At 40.0% G+C, this 12,704-nt stretch overlaps 1 long non-coding RNA gene across 1 annotated transcript in view; it reads right to left on the reverse strand.

Moving 5' to 3' along the window:
* Nucleotides 1–697: 697 nt before the first annotated feature.
* Nucleotides 698–12,704, reverse strand: part of LOC141789927 (uncharacterized) — an 82,739-nt gene continuing 70,732 nt past the window's right edge. The window contains exons 2-3 of the long non-coding RNA XR_012598248.1: nt 10,573–10,706; nt 698–746 (exon numbers count right to left, since the gene is read on the reverse strand). This is a non-coding gene — a long non-coding RNA (uncharacterized LOC141789927). The remainder of the gene's footprint in view (nt 747–10,572; nt 10,707–12,704) is intronic.

Raw genomic sequence — 12,704 nt, forward strand, 5'->3', positions numbered from 1 at the left:
TGTAGCAGGTTTCTCTACCTGCAGTATAGTATGGAGTGTGTGTGGGTGGATGATGAAGAAGGTGCTGGAGCTGCGCCACCATGTTGTTCTTTTTAAATGCATGCTAAAGCTAATGACATCTGCGCAAGCATTCATTATCATGTGTTTGTGAGGGATACTGTGTACTGATACCAGCTGTGTGTCTCTTTATGCGCTGCATGCCTACAAGTGTGTATGTGTGTATCCCTGGGTATGTGTGTATCTGGCATCAGCCTTTGTGCTGGAATCTCCCAGAGAGTATCTTCCCTCAGGTGTCACAGTATCATGATAAATGGGCTCAGCACCACTGAGACAACCACAATACCCTACAGCAATATATTTCCATAACTCCTCGCTGCTTTGGAGAAATATATGCCATTTCTTGATAACACTGGGGCACCATTAGAACATATTATGGGATAGACCTTTGGCTGCAGAAGCTTATAAAGATGCCTGACTAAGTTTAGGGTTGGCTTTGGGTATGTAATAAAAACTGGCTGCTGTTGGAAGAGTTTTTGTAGAATATTCAAGAAAAACTTCAACACACTGACAAATGTTAGTTTAGTTTTGATCATATTCTTGGAGTACCTCATATGTCAATCCTGCATTGAAACCAAGTGTGCTCTACCCTTATTACCAAAACCAACATTCAAGCACTCTAATAGTTTCTGAGGCTTACTGTATATGAAGCTTGTCTGGTGTCTCCAGATCCATCAGCCAGGTGGGTCCTGAAGACAAATCAAGAACACAACATCAGCTTTTGCATAAACAACAAAGATGGCAGCTTCTGCAGGGAGCCCCAGTAGTTTTGCATTGGAGCTGTTTTAAAAAAAAATAAAAACTTGATTGTGCTTTTTTTATTACATCATGAACAATCCAGAAAGCTGTGTTTTCTGTACTGCCAGCATGGTTTGGTAATAACCAATGTGCTCGTTCGGTCTGCATTTTGTCACGTTAGGTCCGTCCGATTGCTTCCAGAGGTATTTCCATGAGTAGCTGTTAGTGCTGCTTCTTGGAAAGACTGGAAGCAATTTAAACAGATTCAGACCCATTTAATTACTTAAACTGGCAACCTTGTGCTCATTTCAGACTGCCGTAAGAAACTTTTCCAGGGGTGAGTTAAAGCATCTAGAGGCAGATGTGCATCTTGTTGTATCATTAAACATTTTCTGTTTAAAGATGTTAAGTTAGACTGTTTCTTCACTGTGCTGTCAATCATTCGGTCTGATTCTGCCGTCCTACCAGTGATATTGCTAGGCGCCACCCTGTTGGCTATGGCTGCCTTTTGCAGCAGCTCTCTCTTTGTCCGTTACTTGTAATTTTTTAGCCTCTTTTTCGTAATCTTTGTATTTAGAGTGGATCATTACTTTGTATGGCTCATTTGTTGGTCATGGACACCAAACCTTCTGTGGCTTCAGTGATATTTTTACTACTTTTTCTCCTGTGTTTGTCTGGAGATCCTACATGTAACCATGGCTGCATTGTTTACATGTGAACTCAGCTGTTAGCAGCCTGTAGCATGTCAATGCTAACCGGTGTAAGGCCTGGTGTCTTCCCACAAGGTGAGGAGAAGGAGGTGAGGACGACGTGCTGGTTCTCAGGTGTGAGCTAAGAAGTGACGACATGGACCTGTCCTTCCATCCATCGTTATTGGGAACGTAAGATCTATCTCCAATAAGATGGACGAGCTAGCTGTGCTAACCCAGCAACAGAGGGAATACCAGAGGGCAGAGTAGCATCATGCTATTCATAGACATGGCTATTGGAGCCATGACACCAACGCCACATTGGAAGAGCTTCACCTGCTGTGAGCAGACAGGATCCAGGAGACAGAGATGGAGCATGACTGAAGAAGCTCAGTCCTGGACCCTGTGGAGGTGGAGGCTGGCTGAACTGGAGAATGATGGACAAGCTGTCATCATCTATTTTCTTATGGACCTTTTTGCACTTTCTATACACTTTCTTACTTATGTTTTCTTGGTTGCTGCTGTGACTTCAATTTTGTTGTACTTGGTACAATGACAATAAAAATTAAAGTTAAATAAAGTTCTATTCTATTCTATGTAAATCTGGCTTGAATTACATCATACAAACAGCTGGTCATGTTGCTGATGATTTGCTTTGCTTTTATAGGTCATAGAGAGGCCTCCGCATCGATTTCAGCCTATTTCATAGCCAAGAAAAAACTCCTTACGGGGACTTTAAAACTCTTCTGACCCAGCAGCCAGGCCACAATAGCTTTTGTTTATAAAACACATAACTGTATTTTTACAAAATGCTTTTGCTGGTTTCCTGATATCTGCCTAAAGCCACACAAAGGAAACCCTGGAGGCAGTGCTGAATTTTAAACTTCAAGGACAGTCTATTTATCAGACCCCATGGGAAACTTTGGAAAAACAGTGTTGTGTTAATCTTCTATTGATTTGATTTGCATAAGACCTAATGTTTTGTTCCTGTTGTTGTTGTTATTGTTGTTTTTGGAATGAAATGTTCAGTGCCGTCACTTTGATCTGTAATGTTGGCAGCTAGCTATGAGGACTTCAGCGTCACGCTGTGCCTTAACTGAAATAAAACCAGAAGGTAATTTCAGGAAAGAAAAAAATAAAGAACAACGATCATAATAAACCTTGATGTTCCCTGTGCTGGATTGTTATGATTAAAATTGCCTGCTCCCTATTTTTTCATGTTGTACAGATATTACTGTAATAAGTATCTTGTTTATTTGCTTTTATACTTTTGGGGGTAGAGTCATTAATGACAACCTTCAAAACAAAAACAAGGTTCCTGTTAGAGGGGTTTATTGTTTGCGTCAGCATCTCTGTAGCATGCAGCATGTACACACACTCTCCTTGAATGTCATTTGCATGGAGAATTGATCTCAGTCAACCTCTTTGTTAGCCTCTCCCAGTGTAAAAGAACAACAGTGGTTGTTTTCAGGGCCAAACATCAGCACAAAACACAGCATTTCACAAAGCAGTAAAAAAGAACACCTCAATACCTTGATAGGTTAATTAAATGTCTGCATGAACTGAGAAGTCCTCTGCAGAAAAAGTTGTTTGCAGTTCAGTGTCTTAGATTTTTTACTCTTGGCTGTGATAGTGAAGCAGCTGTAATTATTTGGCAGGTTGATGAGAATGTATAATGAGGACACACAGAGATAGTCTGTGGATGTGACCTCATTACCTCACAGCTTTATGTTGACCTGCCAAGTTTACTTAATTTTTTTTAGCTTTTGTCTTCTTGTGAAGGCTGACTCACCTTTTATTTCTTTTTTTTTTCTTTTTTTTGGGTGTAAGATTCAATCCTCATTTTTAAAAGTTTTGTCATGCTTCGACCAAACCCAACGTTCAAACATTCAAGACTCCACATCTCTAATCCACGTTTTAACAATGTCAAAATGAGTAAACCACCAAACTACGCTTATATCTTTGCCGTTTTGACCCATTTTAAAGTCAGTTTTCAAAAGAAGTGCATTGGTCGTCTTAAGGATACCAATCCCACACATAGTGATCAATGCTTATTCCAATAAATGTTGAAAACTATTCTTTTTCTGCATTAGCTTGCGAAAAAAAATCAATAGAAAACAGGCGGTCCTGCTTGCATGCATCCATAACTGCCATAGGGAGCATTTACTCAAACGCAATAACACTCCACCCCTGCATTAGTATCCAACAACATGATTAATATGGTTCAAATCTGCCTTAAAATGTCTCGGTCAATAAAGGATTGATGGTCTGGGAGGTAACTGTACTGCTTGTCCACTTAAGATATGAACATATTGGCTGAAGGTAATTTTTAGGATCATTGAAAGTGACTTTTGAGTTCTTTTATTGTATCCTAGAATTTATCAGAAAGTTGACTTTATTTCTATTTCACCACTTGTGGTCTAAATTGTGGCATCACAAGCTATAATCTGTAACGGTATTACTTGATACATTATGTTTTATCGGAGCAGTACAGCATTGTGTCTGAGGAGACAATGCTTGCAAAAGAAAATAGTCCCGTCGACAAGAGCAGGCTGAGGTCAACCTTCAGCCCAGAAGCTTGGTTTGGAAAAGCAGATCAGTGATTTATGCTGGCGTAGTGTAACACTGCTGATGATAGGCTACCTTTAATGTGCTGTGAGCCCTGAACACATCAAATACTGACACACTATAAGTCTGGGATGATACCAACCTGCCATGCTGCTGTGGCTCGGTCCTGTGTCAGCGTCCTGGCTGACTGTGGCCACGCTGGCCTCAGTCTCTCAATTTGACACATTTGGCTGCATCCTGCACTGAGCTTTGTCTTTTTTTGCCCTCTCCCTTTCTGCTTCACCCATCTCTTTTTCTGGTTTCTTTCTTTTAGACATATCTGGTCCTCTTTCTTTCTTTCTTTCTTTCTTTCTTTCTTTCTTTCTTTCTTTCTTTCTTTCAGGAAAACAATGGTTAAATGACTGATTGAGCAGCTGAGCCAATCACAATTCACTTGTAACAAGGACCCACTCAAAATAGCAGCAGACATGACATCATCTTCAACACTCTTTGGCCGCAGCTGTTTGCAGGCCAGCAACTGAATGAATGCACGTTTGAAGCTATCGCCATTACAGGAAACCCCAGTGTGCTGTCTCTTCAACATGCTGATGTTTGTATGTGTTATTGTTACATTATGGCATTCGCTGGCAGTTTGCTACCTGCACCTGCTCGTTGGAGCTGAGATGTGATGAGCAGGGAACACCACACACAACTGTGTACTTTGACCAAGGTTCTTCGTCTCCAAAGTAACATTTATTCATTTTGAGCTTACGGATCACTCACTATAAACAGACGTGTTGTTTTTCTCCCAAAAAGAACAAATCTTTAAAAGGAGGCAAGATGAGTGTTTGTCTTATAATCAGGGTCATGTATCCAGCAGTGGTGGCTGCTGGTCAGTCAAGGAGGGGAAACTCATTTTTTTCGGCCAACATCATAAATTTGTTCAATTATTTAAACGTAAATTCTACCCTCCATTCCTTTTCAAGAAAATGATGTGTGACCCTGTCGTACCAACCAGGTGTTTTTTTCCAGGGATTTTACCAGCATTCTCTCAATGCTCATCATTTTTAAGAAAGGTAAACTCGCTGAGGATCGATGAAGCCTCTGGATCAATCCAGAACAACTGAGACGATGCTCCAGTGGAGGGTTATACTTCAAGATCACTGACTGGCTCATTTCACTGTCAATCAAAAAGGGATTTGGCCTCAGACAGATCATCCAATCATCATGCAGAAGCCCGGCGTCCAGGCCAGCCCACTGCCTCATAGACCCCCAGAAACGCTGAGCGTCCGATAGGCGGGACAAAGCCCAGTGTTTATCCAATGACCGTCCAGTTTCCACAGTGGAACAACCCACTCTACGCTTCCCCGCTGAAGTCAGAAGACGCTCAGAGTCTGACTGTGTTAAAGCGCTGAGACACTGCGGGGATGAATGAGAAGGAGGTGGAGCCAGTTACCTGTGATAGGAGCTGATTCTGAACAAAAGATGAAGGAGTTCTAGGGCATATTTTGTCAATGAAATGGACACACAGTGGTACATATCACCACTTTTTTGGGGACATTTTAGGGGAAGCAGAGCTTCCCTTGCAGTCTTAGAGCAATAGCCACTGATATCCAGTATGATTGATCATTGACTGTGGCTTCATTTGGGGCAAAAAACAAACATACAAACAACAACAACAGGGAAAAAAAATCTAGCCACCAGCTTGAAACAGACCAATCGTTGGGAAAACCTCCCAAATCTCCCTGTGGCCAGCCTAGCCCTGCCTGACAACCAGTATTTGCTCATCTTCCATCTATAATCAAACTCTTTGACCAAATAATGTGTGTGCATTAAATGCACATTTGAAACAGGTTTTGTTTTGTGAGCAAACCAAGAAAGCCAGTACACCAGCTAACTGAACTAAACATGCTAACCAAAAAACTATTTTAATAAAAAAAATAAAAAATGATTAAATGCATATCAGTGATGACTTGTTTTATTCCACCAAGAAATAAAATTTATTTTATGTGTATCTAACCCTGCTACTTGATTTATGTTAATGTGAAACTATTGTCCATATACAACAACTGTCACTTTGTGATATGATCCTGAACAACATCCCTTTTTGTTGGCAATATCGTGTTTTTAAAAAAAGGAAACTTATATTGTTTTTCAAGACTGCACAGGATTTTCCAGGACATTTAACATTTTTTGTTTCCATTCTCCAGGTGTTTTCTCTGACTTTGAAAATCTGATCCAGTATTCCTTATTTTTCAGACTGCATAGGAGCCCTGTAAGCACTCATCTTTATTATAAATAATGGTATAAAATGAGAACTGGACTCAGGCTAAAGATGACTCGACATTCCCTCATCTTGTTTTTTCATTTACAACGACACTAAAGACTCATGACTCAAGTGGACTGTGAGGTTTAACAACTTGACAGCAACACATTTGTTGACCTCTCCTTACTTTCATTTCTGCCTCCACTTCAACTTTTAAAGGAAGAAAAAAAAGTGTCCACTTAAACGCTTCAGCTAAGTTAGGCTTGTGAAGTTAATGAGCTCAGTACTTCTTCTATCATTTGGTGCTTGGTAGAGAGCCCAGAACGTTTGGCCAAAAATGTTCTGTGAAGACAGTACTTGCATTTAAATAGATTGCTCTCCTTTGGAATTTTTACTCAGAGTTTAAATATTGTGGCTGTATAAATTTGCCCACATTTTACTTTCTCAGGTTGGGTGGGAGACAACTGAGATTATAAAGATCAAAGGTCTCTAAGCTTTTGAAGATCAAAAAACCTTTAGCTTAAATGAAGGCATGAAGTTAGATTCATGGACCGTATCACTGTCAGGTGCCATACTGGAAATGCTGACTCTAACTGTGCGTTCACACCAAAACAGGCAAAACAGGCAAAAGCAGCAAGCACGACTGAAGTTAATCCATTTTCAATGAGAGCCCGGTGTCCTGAGCGGCTAAAGCGGCTAAAGCGGCTAAAGTGTTAAAAGCAGCACCAGATGAGAAGTTGAGCCTTATGGTAATTAGCTATGATGCAATTCAGCAACAAATGGTGGCAACCAATCGGAGTAGAGATGTCCTTCGACTGAGCGGGCCCTAAAGAACAATGCATGTAACTTTGGTTCCTAGTTCTGTCATGGATACCGAAAAGCTCATAAGTTGTGTTTGGGCTCATTCTATTCTTATTAATGTCTGCCTTCTTGGCTACCGCGACCAACAACAGAAAAATGTCGCCTGGGATTGTGTTGCAGAGGTGGTAGGTTGCTCTGGTGAGTTAAAAAAAAAGTGCAGTAATAGCAGAAAATAGCAGAGTTAAGTGTAGTCAGTGGCAAAGACGTAGCCTAGCCTAGCATGTAAGCATTTGTTGCTTCATCTGATTGAGATGATACCAGAACTCCAACTGTTTTCAGCAACGATCTGAGGTTTACGCCGGGGAGTGCAGGTTACTTTATTATCAACCAGTCTCCCGCTGGATCCTCCTGGATCCTTCCGTGGATAACTTTGTACCGGACTGTGCGCCAGGATCTGAAAGTGTGAATGAACTGCTCCATGCCTTGGTCAGCTAAATGTGAGTGTCACCGTCTTATTTCTTCAGATTGGTCAACATTTTCTTTGTGATGTGCTTGGTGTGGATAGATCAAAGAACCACCCTTCCAGATTTCCTATTACTCTAGGTGCAGCTGCTCTAATGACACATCAGTCTTAAGAGCATAAATACATGGACTGTAAAATCAAAGAGAGTGCCTTCACATTTATAAACCCTACTTCTGTCTCCAGGCTTTAAGCATCTGTGTCCCCCTCTAGTTGATTGCGGTTCTACGCCAACGGGATGCCCTGCCTGTCTATTACGTCGCGCCTGGCTATGTCTGAATTGTCTGTGTTGATGTGAGTCACTCTAGGAGAGAAATTCAATTACCTCCCCTCTCTACCCAGTCATGGCCCTGCCCAGCCGAGCTCAAGTATGACTGATATGTGACAGCGAGAAGGGAAAGGAGAAGAAGAGAGACAGACACAGAGAGAAAGAGCGAGAGAAATGGAAAGGTGTGTGTTTGAGAGAGCGCAAAAAATAAAGATTAGCAAAGTAAACAAAGACTAAGTGACAGAAGATGAGACTCTGTAAGAGTGGGACAGACTGAGATGTATGGAGGGACACAGGAAATGCAGAATATAAAGATGCATTCTCATGAAAACATAATCTGACATTCACCATCCAGGCAATTTGTCCTTGATGGAGGTCTGAATGATATGGGCGTCACATCCCAGAAACACGATTATTGGAAGCTGTTTGGAGTTTTATTTGATGTCTCATAAAACCAAACAAATGGAGCGCCTCACTGTGCTCTAGGCTCAAACCTTTAAAAGGATCTCATCTCTGGGCATGTAAATGATCGAATTTATTGAATTTTACACAGTGTTCTATTACCAATTCTAACTGTCTCAATATCAGCAAATCATCATTAGTCATCATTTATGGCATGTGTTTAATTATGCGTGACTTCATAATTTTTTACTATTACTATTTCTCCAACAGTCAGATTTGTCTTCCAGGAACTCAACGAATCATCTCATATTTAATTTAAGGTGGTTATTTCAATTCAGAGTATTCAAAGGGAGTCTGGGTACTTTTGAAGAGTTTTTTTTTTATACAGGAATATTCCCATTCTCAAACACTTTGACATCAATCTGTCTTTGAGATCTATCTGTCTGACAGTTCAATGGTCGTCATAGTGTTTGGAACTAGATGAACAGAATCCCACATAAATTTACAACAGTATTTATAAAGCCACTAAGGGACAAGACCAGGGGAGCTTGCACAGATTTGTACAGACAATTGTTCGAGTCCCTCCAATCTGAGTCCCAAGGAAGTCTCAAGTCATTTGGTCCAAGTCTCGAGGAAGTCTCAAGTTTTTCTGTTGTGGGCAAGTCAAGTCAAGTCGACTCAAGTCACAAGGTTGTCGAGTCAAGTCTCTCAGGTTTATGTCTTGAAGAGAGAAACCTTATCTTCCCAAAGTAAATGTCAAAAAATATCATGCAGATTATTATTCGACTCTGCATGGATTAAACCAGCATAAATCTTAAAAGATAAATATTCATACATTATATGTTTGATCATTCAGACCCAGGTAGATGGCAACGGCTAGGCTACATTACATTAAAGAAACTGCATGCTTGACATAAAAAAAAATTATTTTAAACATTTGCCATATTTAAAGTGCAATCTTTTTTTATTGAGGTAGCTACTTTTACAAAGGCAAAAACAGATGAACAAGAAAGGTTTTACAATTGTGTGGTATTTCTGTGTAGCAGAAGTAACTGCATCCATGCACAGCACATACACACCGTTGATGTAATGTAAAGTCTAGTGCCTACTACAGGCCTATTGCTTTTAAAGAGAAAAAAAAACACAAAATAATCTTGACGTGCATGTTTTTGTATTTAAGATTTTAATATTTCATTTATCATCAGGCACAAATTTAGCTGCTCATAGTGCCTGGCCACGTGCATTTGTTTTGGTGGCTTAGCGTCCTTTATCCACAATATTCCAAAAAAATAACAGAGTGGACTAAATGCAGTTATAGCTAGAGGAAAAACTTATCTAAATGAGAAAGAATTAAGGTTTTGCGTGGGAGTTATTTCCTCTGCTGACGAGTCACGACGGGATGTTTGTTATGAAGAGTGATAAAGTGTTGGAAGACTGGGGCTTGCTACATGGATGGATGTTATTTATGCAGTCACATAGGCTACAGTAGCCCATATCAACATTTGCGACAGTGGTGAGTGGAATTGTTTGTCACTTTATTGTTTGATTTTATTTTATCTATTTATTTATTTATTGATTGATTTATTTATAATTTTTATTTTATTTCATAAAAATGAATTGTTTTATTTTATTTATTGTGACAGTGTTGAGTGGAATTGTTTTTCAGTTTATTCATTATTAGCAACAATGTTCAAAACACAATCAACAAACATATCACCAACACACACATGCACACACGCGCACACACTTCTAATAGTGTTAACTTGGTTTCACTTCCTTGGCTTCATATGCAGTCTATAAATGGCCTATAAAATTGGACGTTGTTCCCTCTTTTTTGTTAATTGTTGCGTCGCATATCCTGCATTGTCTTTTTCCATTTGAGTGGAAATTTTAAACACAAACTGCATGACTTTTGGAGATGCAGAAGATGCAACAGGCTCGCAGGTAGTGGCTATTTTATGGTGTGTTCAATTTGTACTTGGATGTTAGTTCCCAGAAGGAATATCCGAGTTCAGGGGTAAACAGTTATTAAGCTCCTGTTAGATTATTTTTGTTTTAGAATATATGACCAGTGTTTGTCGCAATAAATAAGCTTCATGCTACAAGTTGTCCTAGTCAGCTTGTCCCAAGTCAAGTCGAGTCTCGAGTTTTTTACCCTCATGTCAAGATGCAAGTCATCAAATTTGCGACTCGAGTCTGACTCGAGTCCAGTCTTTATGACTAGGGTCCAAATGTCTGGATTTGTACAGAAGGATGGAGGAAGACACTTATCAGTTTTACTTACTTCTAAAATTCCAGTAGCCGTTTCTGTGTTTTCTGACCTCATGAAGGTATGACCCAGTGTCTAAAAGGTCTTGATCTCATATTTTCTGATGAAGATCAAGAGGAACAGGAGCCATTACAGTCCAGGAACAGAATCTGAAGATAAAGATGATGAGAAAAACAACCCAAGGCACAGTGAGTTATCTCCTGATGATGCAGACACTTCTAAGGACATCAGGGTGAAAAAGGGACTTCTGAATGAAAAAGAAAACCTGGTTTTCTTCACAGTGTGACGGCCACAGCTCAGTGACAGCTCATCATGAGGTCAAGAAAACCACCGAGCTTGTTAGTTTAACATCTCAGTGGTGGATCATTTAAATGAATAGGTCTGGTTAACGTGTGTGAACTCATTTTGAAATCATGTAAAAGACCACAGAAAAGCCATGCTGTGACTGCTCCCTAATACGCTCACCTCGCCTGAAAGATGAGATCAGGTCAAACTTCTTTAATCCATACTCCTTATTACTCGGTGAAAGGGTATCACAAAAATCATGTCAACTCAGCTCATTTCAGCTGTGGGACAAATCTGACAAACTTCAGATGCTCACACTTTTCAGGTAGCATGTAGGTTTGAAAAACAATGATTGTGCTCAAAAACTGCTGAGTAAACCAAACAAAGATGCAGAAGGGACTTTCTTCCTATTATTCTTTAAAAGAGTTTGTTGCTTATGACTTTTTTTTCTGGGGTGGATCAATTCTTAATTTTGATAGAGAACCTTGTCTGAAGCCCTGCAGTGGAGTTACTCTCTGACATACAGCACTTCATAGGAGTTTAAAGTCTTACATCAGCAGCATTTCTTAACACAGCCTGAGCTCTCTAATAGGAAAAAAAAGAAAGAAAGAAAGAAAGAAAAAGAAAAAAACTCAGTGAAAAACCTGAGCACATAAGAAAAATTGTACGAAACCTCAGGAGAGGTAATTTGAAGAGAGATATGTCTGGTTTCGTTGGTTGCAATGGGATCTTTGGAGAGGAAAGACCAATATTGATATACAGAGGAGTCAGGGAGTATGAGGGCAGTAATATGTTTTTCAATGTTTAGGCTGTACCAGAGAGCACCGGCTTTGAAATGAAAAAGTGAGTTTAAAGTGCTGACTTTCAACTCAAAGGGTCTTAGAAAGTTTCCAAAGCTACATCAGGTGAAAAGTGAAGGACTCAGAAGCAGAACAAGGATTGAGTTTATTGAGTGGGAGGTCTAAATGTACAAGGACTGTGTGTTTTTAGTGGAGAGCAGTAAACAAACAGAATTTAAAAAAAAAATAGGAATCAGCAGTATGTCGGTTGTTAAGAATATGTAAACAAAATACAAAACTGAAAAGTTGGAGTGCAGTGATGAGTCTCCATTGTCGACAAAAATCAATGTGTGATGTGTTTTTCATGCTGTGGGTGTGCCTGATATTGTTTTCTGCTGCCGAGGGGCTGAGGGTTTAGGATAAAAGTGTGTTCACAAAATCGTGGTGGCTTGTTTAATTTATTCACATAATGAAACTGTTCAATCCAAGTCCATTTTACCTTCAAACCTGCAAAGAAAAACCAAACATTTCTTACCATGGCGGTACAGCAGTAATTTGCAAGCATTTGAAGAGAAGCCCCAGTGGACCATATCTGTTACACCAGTCATTTCCAAAGTCTGGGTCCTGACCCAAAGGTGGGTCGCCAGAGATTTTTTATGGGTCACCAAATTAGTTTTCAAAATGTTTACACCAAATTCATGCTTTCCTTAACCAGAAGAAGTCTTCCCTCGCCGATTTGTTTACTGATGATTGGCTCCTCACACTCTCATAGCTGGTTATGTTTTCATTGTGAAGGGTCATCGCCACAATGTTTACTGCAACTGGAAACATGTAACTGTTTTTCAAAAGTCTGAAGCTATGAGCTGGCGCTGCTAAAACAACCAAAGCCAAACCACCGCATGTTTCCCACTGTTTCACAGCACTCAGAGGAAAACACTGTCACTGTGTCACCATCACATATGAAAGAGCTGACCCATTGATTAGTTTGATCGTTAGTTTCCAAAAGGAAGATTTGAAGTCAGATTCAAAAACTCTTTGAGTTTGAAAGTCCAAAGTCACTGCTGGATCTTGGACAGGCACCAG

Source organism: Halichoeres trimaculatus, unplaced genomic scaffold (assembly GCF_033239565.1).
Source record: "Halichoeres trimaculatus isolate MK-OKI-2021-1 unplaced genomic scaffold, fHalTri1.1 fHalTri1_scaffold_5, whole genome shotgun sequence".
Lineage (NCBI taxonomy): Eukaryota > Metazoa > Chordata > Actinopteri > Labriformes > Labridae > Halichoeres > Halichoeres trimaculatus.